Source organism: Gopherus evgoodei, chromosome 13 (genome assembly GCF_007399415.2).
Source record: "Gopherus evgoodei ecotype Sinaloan lineage chromosome 13, rGopEvg1_v1.p, whole genome shotgun sequence".
NCBI lineage: Eukaryota > Metazoa > Chordata > Testudines > Testudinidae > Gopherus > Gopherus evgoodei.
Window position 1 is genome coordinate 19,778,270 of NC_044334.1, and position 14,653 is coordinate 19,792,922.

Below are 14,653 nucleotides of genomic sequence, written 5' to 3' on the forward strand. Positions count from 1 at the left end.
TAGAGAAATCTTTAGAGGACTTTTATTTGGGGGAAATATACACCTAACACTTTGTGCAGGACAAAACAGTGAGAGGTCACTATCAGCTTGTGGTTTCCTCTCATTTAGCTACCTCACTAGTTGTGGTTCAAATAACCTCATACATTCAGATAAGGGGCACTAATGCTGCCTGTGTCAGTGATGAGATTCAGTTATTGTTTTTTGTAATCCCATCCACTCAAGTGCAGCGCAGGGACGTTCATCTTTCTGAAGGAGAGTTGATTTTTAACTGGAGTATGTTTTCCAGACACATAATACGGGAACATACGTGCTGCTTGAGATAGTAAGTTTAATGAGTTGAAGCCTAAAACACCATGATATGTTATTGATTTTGATCATGCCACTTATTCAGGTGCCCTAATATGGATTTAGGTGCCTGAGTTTAGACACCCAAATCTGAAAACTTGGGCCAAAACATTTAGTGTTTAAAAAGGGCCTTCATTTAAAGATCATCCATACCTGTTTAGCAAATGGGGTTTCCCCAGAATTAGCCATTGACTATTTGATAAATGCAATGACCTATCGCAGTGTGCATGTTTGACAGTCAAAGTACACAGACACATTAGGTGTGCAGAAGTCCTCTGTCGTGCCTTGTGCCTCAGCTGCCCCAGGTGTGTGTATACTGACAGTTGTGTCATCGTTCACGAGACAAATGACTGATACATCTCAATGAAAGTTTAACGATCAGTTGGTATTTTTCAAGGCTAAATGGCATATAGTTGGGAATCCTCATTTAAAGTGTTTCTGAGCAGTACCAGACCCCAGTTTAATGCTTAATTATATTTCTTCGTTAGCCCTTCTTCACCCAAACAATGTCTACCTCGCTATAATCCTCTCAACTCTTTGCCTCTAAACCTGACTCTGAAATAATTAATCATATTAAGGCCAATCTTAAATTCTGTTTTCAGAAGCCAGATGACATTTATTTCCTCATCTCAGTGCTCATGTTTTTGATGGTATAACGTGATCTCAGATAGATGCCAACCTGGTGAGCAGTGCTTGGCTGTTAATCATTTAACAGGTTGGGAAGGAAACCAACTCCTCCTGCTTAATCAGTGACTTGTTGTACCCCTGACTTTTGGGCAGTGCTTTTGGAATTATTTATTCTGAACTGGTTCTCTTCATGGCTTGCTCATAGTGGTTTATGTACATTTTAAAATGCATACAGCTACGTCTCTTGCACTGTTTGTATGAGAGGCACATGGGCTCCCAGGGGTGCTCTTCATGCTTCTCATAGGGCTTGGTTCTTCATGTGAGCTCTGCCAAGCTCAGAGTAGAGAGCCAGTCACAGCGTCCTGATCCTGTTATGTGCATCACGCTCAAGCTGCAGCAGGCAGATGTAACTTACACCGCCACTGGAGAATCAGATGTAGCGAAAAGCCTTGTTCTACCCATTCCATTCTCCTCACCCACTGCCTTTCCTCCTCACCATACAGGGAGGGGAGGTTCTGGGAAAACCAGGTAATGAAGCCAGCAACAGCAAAGCAGCCTCTTCCAGCTTTACGCCGACAGATTCCCCCTGTGTGTGGGTAGTTTTCCAGTGGCAATCTCTGGCTGCTTTTGGGTAAGCCGTGAAGAGTGAACCTGGCAGTCCAGAAAATCTGGCTCATAGACAGGAGCTCTTGCCATGGTACTGAGGTTTGCTAGCACTGAAATGTTGGCCTGCTATAATAGCTGGCATGCTGTATATTAACTCCCACCTTAATGGGCCAAAAGGCATACCTTGTTTAAATCCATTAAAGCTTCACAGAATCCATTTGACTTCAGTCCGGTCCACTCCAGAGATATTTGACTCAATGCACTGAAGTGCTGCTGGTGTCTCTCACTGTTTTTGAAAGGCTTGACGAGGGTAAATGGTTGCTTTGGGGATTATTCTTACCAACCTTTGCTTGAGAGGCTACAATGAAACTGCCTTTTCTTCTTCTCTGTGACATTCTGGCTGTGTGTGTCTGCCTGGCTCCTGTAACTTAACCAGTCCCTCAAAAGCCAAAAATGAAATGCTCACAATACGTCATGGACATGCTCAGCATCTGCCAGCCAAGTGACAGAGGTGTGCCATACTTCAGACAGCTTTGGTGCCATGCTCCTGGCTGACCTCCAGACCTTGTGCTGTGTCAGTTAACCAACTCACCTGGTAAAAGCGTTATGAGCTTGCTGCTTGGGTTAACAGGAGCCCAGAGGAACAGTCCCAGGGAAGTAGGCGCTCATAGGGACAGCAAACTCCACTTCCAAGCTCTCTGATTCAATTTTCTTTGAGCATTGCATAGATTTCAATATGACTAAACATTATGCATCTTGCTCAGCAGTTATTCCAGCAGTGGAATTCTATGTTTCACCTTTGAATCAGTTACTTCTTAGGGACAGATTTTTACAGGTATTTAGGTGCCTAGTGAGAGATTCAAAAGCATATCCAAGGGCCTAGCACTAATTGAATCAATGAGTTTTAAACACCGAGGTGATTTTGAAAAATCCCCCTAGATGTTTAACTATCTTTAAAAATCTGGCCCTTAGTGACCAGGTATTAAATGCACCAGTGCTTATTAGTCATAGGGCTTGAGACTAACATTTGCTCTCTCAGTCACATCTTTAATTGTGCAATAAGAAACTTGGCTTTGGGCTGAAGCATTTCCTGTGGATTTATCTACCATATGTGTTTTAAGGTCGCTAGCATTGTGGTACTTGTGCACCAAATTGTAGCTGTTGGGGTCAGGGATCTTCCCAAAAACCCCACTTTCTCTTACAGTGCATCAAACGAAAAAGCATGGTTAAATGTTCCTGGAAAGCAGATATCACTGGCCAGATACCAGAACAATGTATCTTTTTATGGCAGACGTAGCAGCTTGTTTGTGTTAGGTGCATTGTGTTCCAGCAGTAAGCAGGATGTTCCCAACAGTGAAAGACTCCAGGATAGCTCCATCATCTGTACAATCAGAAGTCCCATGTATTATACCAACCATTTCAGCAACTGAGTGCAGGACATAGCCAGGGCTTCTCGTTTAGTACATACCTATTACTGTAGCTGTTGGGCATGTCTGTGAGCTCCACCTGTGTTCTCCTCCAGTTTCTATTTATAGCCTGCAAGCCATAATCCATCCAGCTCTTCTCTTCTGCTTTTGCTTATGTAAAAGCTACAGTACTGCTGCTGGCTAGTCACAAAGGATCATATGCAATAGAGAGAGAGATCTGTTGCCAAACAGCTTCATTTGTACAATTATTTTAAAACTGCAGAGTTAAAAAAAAAACAGGATTCTTGAATGCAATGAATTTAAATATAAAATCCTGAATGTCTGTTAATATCATGCTGGACATGAATGGAAAGGAAGATTTGTTTTGTAGAAAAGGAAGCTGCATGAAAATTATTTGATATTTTAGTGTCTAAAGTACGTAATATATGAAAGGATAAATCTGAAAATTGTTCAGTATTATTGTTATTGTTGAATTGTCTTTACGCGCACACACACACACACTATTGTTTGCGAAATCTTTGCTAGTAGACAGTGTAAGCGACATTTACATTTATACAATAGTACACAGACACTGGGGCAAAATCATAACCTTTCAAACGTGCCAGCAGAGCTTTAATTTTATTATTTGTTATTTGTATTGCAGTAGTGTCTCTGGGCCCTGGTGTATGATCAAAGTATCGTCTTAGGCACCACATGGATGTAACATGCAGCATGGACTTGACCTTAGGTTTTAAAATCACACCAGAAACCCCGTCACATAACTAAACTGCATGAAATTCAATGTCTGTACTTCAGAAGGGTGAAGGGCGGAACTGCTGATGGGAATTAAAGCTGTGGTGCTAGGGAATTTAGGTGTTTCAAACCTGAGAGCTGAAAGAACAGACAAACTGAGACACGGAAACCTGGTGCACCGCTGAGTTTAACAATCTTTCACTTCAGCATGCAACAGAAAGTGAGATTTTAAAGTGGCTGGTGGTCCATAAAGTGCTGCTAAAGAGATATCCGGGATCATGGGAGAGGAAGAGGCTGAAGGGTGGAGGCTCCAAAATGTCCAGTAACCTTACAACAGTTCGGCAAAATGATTTTAAATAGATGTGTTGAAAAGAGTAAAGAAAAATTAGAGTTTCTAACTATTGTCCCTCCTGATTTCTTATATCCACAGGTCTGACTATGTAGTTGAAAGAGTATTTGGCACATGGAAGCAGAATAGCTGTATAGTAATACACAAACATACCGATCTACATTATATATGTCAGGGGTTCTCAAACAGGCGGTCAGGACCCCTCAGGGGGTCGTGCGGTTATTATGTGGGGGGTCGCGAGCTGTCAGGCTCCACTCCAAGCCTCGCTTTGCCTCCAACATTTATAATGGTGTTAAATATATTTTTTAAAAGTGTGTTTAATTTATAAGGGGGGTCGCACACAGAGGCTTGCTGTGTGAAAGGGGTCACCAGTACAAAACTTTGAGAATCACTGATATATGTACACAAACACATCACAGACAAGTGCGATTTCATGATTTCAGCTACAGAAGGTGCAAATTAACATGGCACACGTTAAATGGATTAAAAACTGGCTAACTGACAGCTCTCAAAATGTAACCCTAAATGGAGAATTGTCATCCAGTGGGGTCCCATAGGGATTGGTTGCTTGGTAAACTGGACACAAGCAAACAATGTGTTTTAATATGGCTAAATATAAATGTATACATCTAGGAACAAAGACCACAGGCCATACTTACAGGATGGGGGCCCCTGTCTTGGGAAGCAGTGACTCTGAAAAAGATTTGGGTGTTGTGGTGGACAATCAGCTGAACATAAGCTCCAGTGTGACACTGTGGCTAATGCTCTCCTATGATGCATAAACAGGGGAATCTCAAATATGAGTAGAGAGGTTATTTTACCTGTGAATTTGGCACTGGTGTGACCGCTCCTAGACTACTGTGTCCAGTTCTGAGGATGTTGATAAATTGGAGAGAAGAGCCATAAGAATGATGAAAGGATTCGAAAACCTGCCTTACAGTAAGACTCAAGGAGCTCAGTCTATTTAGTCAAAGAGAAGGAAAAGGGATGACTTGATTACAGTCTGTAAGTACCTACATGGAGAATAAATATTTAATAATGGGCTCTTCAATCTAGCAGAAAAAACGTACATGATCCAAAGCCTGGAAGTTGGACTAGACAAATTCGGACTGGAAATAAAGTATCAGTTTTTAACAGTGAGAGTAATTAACCACTGGAACAATTTACCAAGGGTCACAGTCAATTCTCCATCACACTGGCAATTTTTAAATCAAGACTGGGTGTTTTTCTAAAAGATCTGCTTTAGGAATTATTTTGGGGAAGTTCTACGCTCTTGTGTTATACAGGAGGTCAGACCAGATGATCACAATGCTCCCTTCTGGCTTTAGAATCTTTGAATCATATTCATTGACCAAAAATACACTTTGACATATCTTATCGCTGCTTAACTGCACATTTACAACCTGTTGGTTACAACACTGAATTAGGACTACTTACAAGACATGCCTAACATTACTAGAAGATTAAGCCTTCCATGGAGCATTTACAAAAGACTTCAGATTGGGAATGATCATATATTCATTTAATTTCCTGTATGTAAGTGCCATCTCTGTTAGTGCACATGGTGCAGAAAACAAACACATCTAACTTCAAAGCATTTTTTGAATTTCCCTAGAAAGCAGTTGCCTTTAGAGCAATCAAGCAGAGGCAGACACAAATTGTTAAATGGTTATGTTTTACTCAGAGCATTTAACAGGCTGATTAACTAACTGTTAATCAATTAAAAGAACTCCATAAACTGTAAAAATGTAAGTTACATATGTAGATCAATATTAATACACTATACGCCCATTGCCCAAGCCTTTGGACACACATACATCTTAAAAAACTTAAATATCAAAGATTCATAACTTGATTTAGAGCCTACAAATAAATGTCAGCAACAATCATTCCAAATCAATTTCCAGCAACCACAGTAGAGAGCAGCAGTTACAAATACTATCACTAACTGGCTCTCCTTTAGACATGATTCCCATCACATCTACACACACCTCTGACAAATACTAAATGGATCAGTTGAGCTTCTACCGCAGTGGTTCTCAGCCAGGGGTACATGTACCCGTGGGGGTACACAGAGGTTTTCCAGGGGTACTCAGCTTATCTAGATATTTGCCTAATTTTACAACAGTCTACAAAAAAAGCACCAGTGAAGTCAGTACAAACTAAAATTTCATACAGACAATGACTTGTTTATACTGTTCTCTACACTATATCAGTGTTTCTCGATCTGGGGGTGGTGACTCCTGGGGAGAATGTCATGGGAAGAGTTGCGTGGGGGTCAGAAGTGCAGGGCTGGCGTTAAGGGATGGCAAGCAGGGGTCTCCATGAAGTTAAGATACAAGCTGAAGCCCAAGCCATATTGCCTGGAGCTCAAGCCAAAGTCTAAGCCTTGCCCAGAGCTGAAATCAGACTCCTGAAAGGGGTAGAGTACTATGGAAAGGCTGACAGTCACTGTTCTATCACATCCTGAAAAACAAAATCTGGCTCTGGTGAACCAAGTGCAGCAGCTTCACCTCCTAACACGAGCAATTTACCTAATTTGAACGGTTACTTAAGGAGAGATCCTGTCTTGAATTACAGACAAAAATAAAGATATCCTGTTTCATCACCATCTAGCATATGGAGTGTCCCTACATGCTTAACTGTTGAACTTTTCTTTCAGACAGAAAACTTTAGCCTTAAGCTAGTGGCTAGCTCTTTAAAAGGCTGTGTGTGCATATGCCTAGGTCATTTCTCGTATCTGAATCAGGACTTCATCCTAACAGCTAGTTACACAGATCACAAAGAAGCCCTTGAGAACCGATCCAGGGCAGGTGAGAATACGGCTTACCAAAAAGTGTTTTGAAACCGTCATGATGGGCTAATTTGCATTTAGATCCCCATAATGCTCACATTTCTTAGGTACCTTACAGGAATTTTATGTGCTGCCCATTTCCGTATGACAGTTGGAAAAAATAAAAAATGTAAATTTAAAACACTCAAATTATTCAAACAATATTACTAATAAAATATGTAAAAATATTAATAATGGTTGCACTTAGGTTTTTCCCTAGTTACAGGCATGTCCTCTTGTGAATTTTTAAGATGCTCTAGTTGCTCATGTTTACTTCATCATCTTCTCCCTCCTCAGAAAAAGACACACTTGTAGCCCTGAGTTCTTCAGAGTGCAACTGTCAGCATATACGACATTGTTTTCAAAGCTGAGGAATCTTTTCCCATCTCTAGCATCCATTGCATGCAGCCTACCAGTATTTTTAGCTATGGAAACCTTGATTACATTTTGGCCTGAGGGAATGGTCAAATATTATTTATTTAGAAGGTGTTGCTTGACTACTCAAGCCAATAAAATCTCAGCCAGAACAAAAGTCTTGTTAAATTAGCTATCACACTCTCGGCCAGTCCATTCTAGTTTACACCAGTCCCTTGATACTGGCTTTCATCAGTGCCCTTTACCCAGCTCCTCCAGCTGAATATCATTTGTCAGCTTTCTTTATACATCTTCTTCCCAAACAACCTGGAATGAAAGCAGACAGATCATGACCCATCAAAGTTATGGGCAGTTTCATCAGTCACCACCATGATAATGACAAACTGCATAACAAGAACTCCATGAAAAGGCAAAAAGGGTGTGTGTGAACAAGACAGTGAGAGAGAGCGAAGGCACTCATACATTGAAAAATGATCTAAACTCCCTCTCTATATAAAGTGTGATTGTTCCCTCAGAACCTAAAGGAACCATCAAGAGAGACCTGATCTGCAAGCTGAGATGGCTACCAAGCTGGTGTACATTTCTCTTTTTTCTCCAAACAGTATTTATGCACTACTTTTTCCCTTCCTTTTGCTGTTCTAAAGCCTTGTTGCATAAACTCAGTAAATCAATCCAGTTCTTATCTGAAATCAAATATGGTTTAAAATAGTAGAATAGGAGGTCATATCTGAGAGATCAAATATCTCAATGTTTGGTTTAGCAGATAATTTAAAAAAAGAAATAGTGAAAAATGGATTTGAGACCTCTGTCATTTAAAGCAATGAGATGTGGCAGATGAACACAAACTGGAAGAGTTCAGAGAAGGGCAACAAAATAGAGCCAGAGGGATTGACTTAGATTAAAAGAGCTAAGAGAGTTTGGATGAGTGATGGCAGAGGTAGAGGCACATGACAACTATTTGTAATTACCTGAAAGATGTAAACATGAAAAGACGGAAAGGAATTGTTTTTGTTTAGAGCAGTATAAGAGGGTAAAACTAGAAATAATAGCATAAAAATAGAAAAAAAAAGATATTTATGATCAATATCAAGAAGAAAGTGAGATCTGTATGACTGGAACAGTCACCCAAGAAAGGTGGTGGAAGCCCTTCCTCCTGCAGGTGTTTTAAAACAGACTGGCAAAGTACGAGAAATTATGCTATAGGCAGGATATTAATACACATATAATTAAAATAGGCCTTTTTGAGTTTCCTGCTGATGGTGGGTCTCGTGCTGAGAAGTTACATTGTTTGTAACACCAGTCATATGAGGAGAAGCCTGGTGTCAAAGACCGTAAGCCAAATTCCATCCTGCTGCTGCAACAACCAGGAGTGTGTCATGGTTTAAGATATGAACAAAGTGTGAAATTTATTGCTACTGTGACAACTCTGAAGTTAGCGTTATTACACCAAGGGGGAATTTGGCCCACCATGTCTTCAAGCAGCAATGTTCCTCTGATTATAAACCCGTTGTGATAGACCCAGGCCAGTTGGGTACAACAAAGTAATAGAAGGCAGATATACTGGCCACTGGATTAGCAGTTTTCTGTTCCCTGACTGACCAGAGCAGGGGCTGCTCCAGACTAATAAGAACACCTGACTCCAATTAACCTGCAAAGTGTAAGGTCAGTCCATTAAGGTAATGTGAACACCTGACTCTAATTAAGGCCCTTTTGATACTATAAAAGGCCCCACTCCTGTCAGGCTGGGGAGACCCAGGAAGCCAGAGGAGAGGAAGTGTGGCTGAAGGGCTGGTTAATGAAGACACCCTCAAGCCATCGGTAAGGGAGCCCTAAGGTAAGGGTGAAGAATGGAGAAGCAGGAGAGCTATGGGGAAGTGGCCCAGGGAAATGTAGCAACTCTGGCAGTGAAAGGTCAGCTGCCATTAGGGTCCCTGGGCTGAAACCCGGAGTAGAGGGCAGGCCCGGGTTCCCCCCAACCTGCCACTACAGAAACACCTCCTGGGAAGGGAAGACAGGCCCCTGTCAGGACAGCAGGCTAAACTGTTCTGTGATAAGCCCTAGGGACAACAGAGACTGTGGGAGTTCTCACACCAACCTCCTTGCTGTCTTATGATGTAAAGGGCTCAGTAGACTGTAACCCTGGCCCTAGAGAGAGAAGGGCTACGTGGAGGGTCACAGTGAGCCACTGAGGCTAGCATATACTGCCTAGAAGTGCAGGACCCACGGGGACAAGGTCGGAGCTCTGCCACACCGTTTATAAAGGTTTTACAGTCCTTGCTCAATATTGCCATCAGCAAACATTTGTCCTGTGGGATAAAAATGCTGCATCACGTCATCACATCATGACACAGCATTGTAAGGATAGACAGTAATCAACACAGGCAGAAGGTGGCGATGTTTCCCTCACAAAAGTATATCTGGGATATTTTTAGACATCCTGCAAGATAGAATTCTAGGACATGGAAGTAACCCATCAAAATCAGGAATGCCCTTCAAAACCTGGGAATCTAGCTATCTCTCGCTGACATTTTCCCACTCATTCAGGTTGCTGAGCGTAATATTCAGTTATATAATACAACAATAAGTGGGTGGGATAACTGGAGGAGAAGGGAGAAGCCATGCCTTACGCATACGTATGGTACCCAGCAGCTTGGGTACTGTAACACTAACATCTCTAGTGACCTCTTGATAACACAGTCTCTGAAGCCAAGGACTAAAGCATTGAAACATGACACTGGGCAGTGAAAGACAAGGGCCGACTTGTCTCTCGTTTTCACAGAGATACACCCATTTTTTCCTTTCTGCCCTGTCTTTAGATCTCAGGGTCCCTTGCCCTGTACTGTACCTTTACTCCCACATCTCAAGCAGAAGCAGTTGGCTTCCTGTGGGTTTTCTCCTGCTGATGTTCTGTGTGCAGGGGTTACCACTATAGAAATAGAATGACTATTTTGAATGTGATTCAGCAGTTCCACCTACCCTATTTTCTGCTTCTTTCTGATAGCTGAACAGCTAGAAGGTCTTACCCCTGGCTCTTGACTTGGGCATCGGTGGGTCTTTCCAGTTTGGTTTAGAAATTTCTATCATCAACTCTCCTTCTGAAATAAGTGAAGGCTATCAGGGAAACAGAGACATAATTACTGAGAAAAATCAGATATGCAACAACAGGCTCCAATTTTTACTTCAAATTATTTCCCCACATTCATTCCCTTCTCCTGGCCTCCCTCAGAAAGCATTTAGCTTCTGTTTCCAATATTTGTCACTTCACACTCCCGGTTTTGATGGTAACCATCAGAGTTTAGTACCATTGTGATATCACAGAGTTGGGAAATGGAGAAGGGTTATGGAGAATTTATAGCACTCAATGCTTTGCTATTATTCAGCCCTAGAACAATCCCTCTAGCTTGCTCTGTGAAGTCCCTTAAACCCAATTCCTTGGCTTCACATTCAAAATTTGAGCAGCTGTCCACAGGTCCAAAAAGGTCAAGGCTGGGCTGTGGTACTGGAATCAAGGTCTGCAGCAGGTATTGACAGTTAGAAAAGGAAAAACTTGGGGCTAAGACTCAGATTGGGGAGGTGAAAATGTAAAAAGTTGGCAAAATTTGAATTCACGTGGTCCTGCAGCTGATGACATTCGTGATATTATTTATTACTTTTATTTCAGTAGCAATTAGGGGCCGCAATCAAGAATCAGGATCCAATTATTCTATTTGCTGTATAGCTAAATAACAATCAGGTCCATCCTTGCCCTACGGAGCACAGAGTCCACAGAGTGAAATCCTGGCCCCATTGATGTCAATGAGAGTTTTACTATTGGTTTCAGCGTGGCCAGGAAATGTTGACCAAGTTCACCTGTTTTTGTTTTTCTTTCCAAGCACATCAAAAGCTTCATTAGTGAGATTTGGTGAAGAGATATGGGTCCTCCCTCAGTTAGGAGGCCACTACATTGCTGTGGTCCTTCATCGTGTCCATTTACAGCACCGGGGGGCCGCTGGGGTCCATGTGTTCTGGATATTTGTCTGTTAGATTTGGAAGTCAGGAACACCTTTGCACTAGTCTTCTTCTGTTTACTTCAATGCCCACTAACTCAAGGGACTCATGTCTTAAAGAAAACAGATTGACTGCTGACCTCATTGTCCTGTATGGGGATTCACTACTATGCGATTCTTCAGATGAAAGGCCAATAGGAGTGAAGAAACAGAAAAAGCCAATAAGTTAAAAAAAATACCCCCATCCCTTAGGGATTTTAAGGGAATTACCTGAGTTGAGCCAATACTTCAAGGAAAACCACTTGGGGAAAGTTTCACCTTCAACTATAATTTACAGAAGCTCATCCTCCAATCTGAACATAGAGTCTTGTTTCAACAGGAGCACACACATGCAGTGCTATAGCCACCAAAAACTCCAGATAGCTTTTCACTCTGTAAAAGACAGTTGTCTCTTTCCCATCCCTCCTTGCCTCAAGGAGCAGCTGACTATGGTGTCATTACAGTGAAATACAGCTCACAATCTTTAGCCATTTTACATGTTATGCAACTATTATCGATCAGTGAATGACACACACAGTATTTAGATCTGTTTGCTATGCATTTCAGGAAGAAAGTTATGCTATATAACAACATCCCTGCTCTCTGTGGTGCAGGTCTGATAGGATTCAGCAAGACGTTTGGATCACATGAGATGATCCTTCTTGGAAGATTCTTCTATGGAGTCAGTGCAGGTAAATTTGCACACCTATTGGACTATATAAATAATATTGGGTGGGAAAGGGAGGCTTAAGAGCCAGTACAGCCACCTGACACCACTGAAGGATTCCTCCATGCAGCAGCAAAGTGGTCCTACCATGGCTGAGAATCTGTGCCTGCAACTTTTTAAAGATCTCTGTAAAGTATCACACAGAATTATGTTGTCATGTACATTTTTAATTCAATAAATAGTAGCAATAATAATTAAAGTTCATAATGTACCACCTTTCCTTTCCCTTCTCTGTACACTCTTCTCTTTACACCGGAGTCTATATAACGAGTGCAGCAAAGCAGTGAAAATGTCAAAACGTGCACAGTGTATTTAGGAACATGCTGACAGAACAGAAAACTAACCCCTATGTTTCTGTTGCTGCTGCCTGTGACAGGCACTGCTTTCTGTATTACAGGTTCTTTAAAAAGTGTTACTGAAGATGAAAAATAACTACATTATCAAATCAATGGAATAAAAATATAATTGCATAAAAGGCTTTGAGGTCAGGTCTGAGCAAGATACAAAGCCCGTTGCATTCTGGGTATCTGTTGAAATCTGTGATTTAAAATGGAATGAAGCATTAGCAGCCTCCTGTAGAAAATATGACATGAAAAGGCCATCTGGGTGAGAAATAAATGTCCCAAAGGAACACACTTACTAAAATATTTACTAAAACCTGGAGCTATTGTCAAACATCTACAAACTGAGGCTTAGCATTGCTCCTAAATATCTTATAGCATAATCCTCGTATCTCTTCCCATCACTACCCCCTACATTACCCTACTATAAAACAAACACACCAAAGCCAGGTCCCTCTATTTCAAATGGAAAATGTACCAGCAAATCACAAGGATCACTGTGTGCTGGCGAATGTGCTCTCTAGAAGCTGCCTGGGGTGATTGCCGTAACAGCATCCACTGCCGGAGCTATTGAAACGTTTGTAGGATATTCAGCACTGGACTCGGATAATGAGACATGAGGCTTAATTTCATTTTTTTCTCCTACTAAAATATAGGAACATGTTAACACAAGCCGCCTGTAAAAGGCAATTTAGCAGCTGCTTTTAGTATCCCAGGCAGCTAGACTGTGGCAGGCTGAATCAGCTTAGCCCAAATTCCTCAGCCTCAGCTGACATGGAAACAGAAATAGGATACTTTACATTCCTCAAGGAGTTTGTATCAATAACCACAAGCTTTTGAGCAAAGGAGTTCTGGGATGAAGAATGTGCAATGGGCAGTTCAACAAAGAAAATCAAAATTCTTACTGGGATAGAAGTAGTAGAAGCCCTCTGGCCCATTCTTGTGGCTGTCAGTACAATCCCTGCACTAATCCAGCTGGCCATGTCGCCCATCCACGCCACCCCCTTGTAGACAGAACGGGCATTGAGGGCTGCACTGAAGGTAAGAAAATATGCCCTTAAGACATGTATCTTTTGGAGAACTAGGGGAAGTACTGTAACAGATCCATGTGCTGCAGACAACAGGTACAATTACCAGAAAACTCACACAAGCACATACAGAAACTCCAGCTCCACAGACATGGGCCTTTACCACTTGCGCTAAAGAAGATCTCTTCAACAGTGATATTAGTGTTTCCTCTGCCAGCCACTGGAGAGTAACATGAGATCACACCTCTATGCAGAGCACAGCAGGACCTTCTTGCTAGTTCATGCCCTTGAGGTATACTCCTCCTCATAGCCACCAGGGACAGGAAGTTGCTGCTGTTTAGTTCTCATCACTTCCTCTCATGCCCTATCAAGTTACTCATGAGGAGTATTCTGCCTCTTCACTAATGCTTTAAATGCTGGTATTAATTCATATATTTTTTAAAAACAGTTATTCCGCAGCCTTTGTGCTATTATCACTGTTCACGTATTGAAGGATGGAACTCTTTTCAGGCAGACAATTTGAATGTAAGCGTAGTTTTTCCCTGGAGTTCTGTGTTTTGGGGTCTATGCAGGGCAGAGTCAGGGAAGCGGGTGTAAGATGTCTGATTCCTCTTTAACAGAAGAGGGCACAGAAGAGATTTGCTGAGAATACACAGCCTCAGGTTTGTTTTTCCTGAAATACAATAAGCAGGGAGCGAATAGACTGTTTAAGCTCCAAAAATGAGCAGTTGAACCAGCCTATTGCATGCTGTACTACTGTACTATAAAAGTGTATCAAGTAAGGTCTTTAATGGAAGCTTGTAATGTTCTGATCATCATAATCGTTATGAGACATATACAGACTGTGGTTATCAGAGGCGGCTCTAGGTATTTTGCCGCCCCAAGCATGGAAGGCAGGCTGCCTTCGGCAGTTGCCTGCAGGAGGTCCCCGGTCCCGTGGATTCGGCGGCACGCCTGCGGGAGATCCGTCGAAGCTGCGGGACCAGTGGACCCTCCGCAGGTATGCCGCCAAAGACAACCTGCCTGCCACCCTCGTAGCGACTGGCAGAGCGCCTCCCATGGCTTGCCACCACAGGCATGTGCTTGGCCTGCTGGTGCCTGGAGCCGCCCCTTGTGGTTATGAATCTACGCATTTGTATATTTAGGAGACTGTGCTCATAATGTCAGCTATAACTCATAGCAGGGAAGGGCACTTCTGAAGCCCGCTGTTTACGAGTAACTGGCTCCAGGTAATGTCC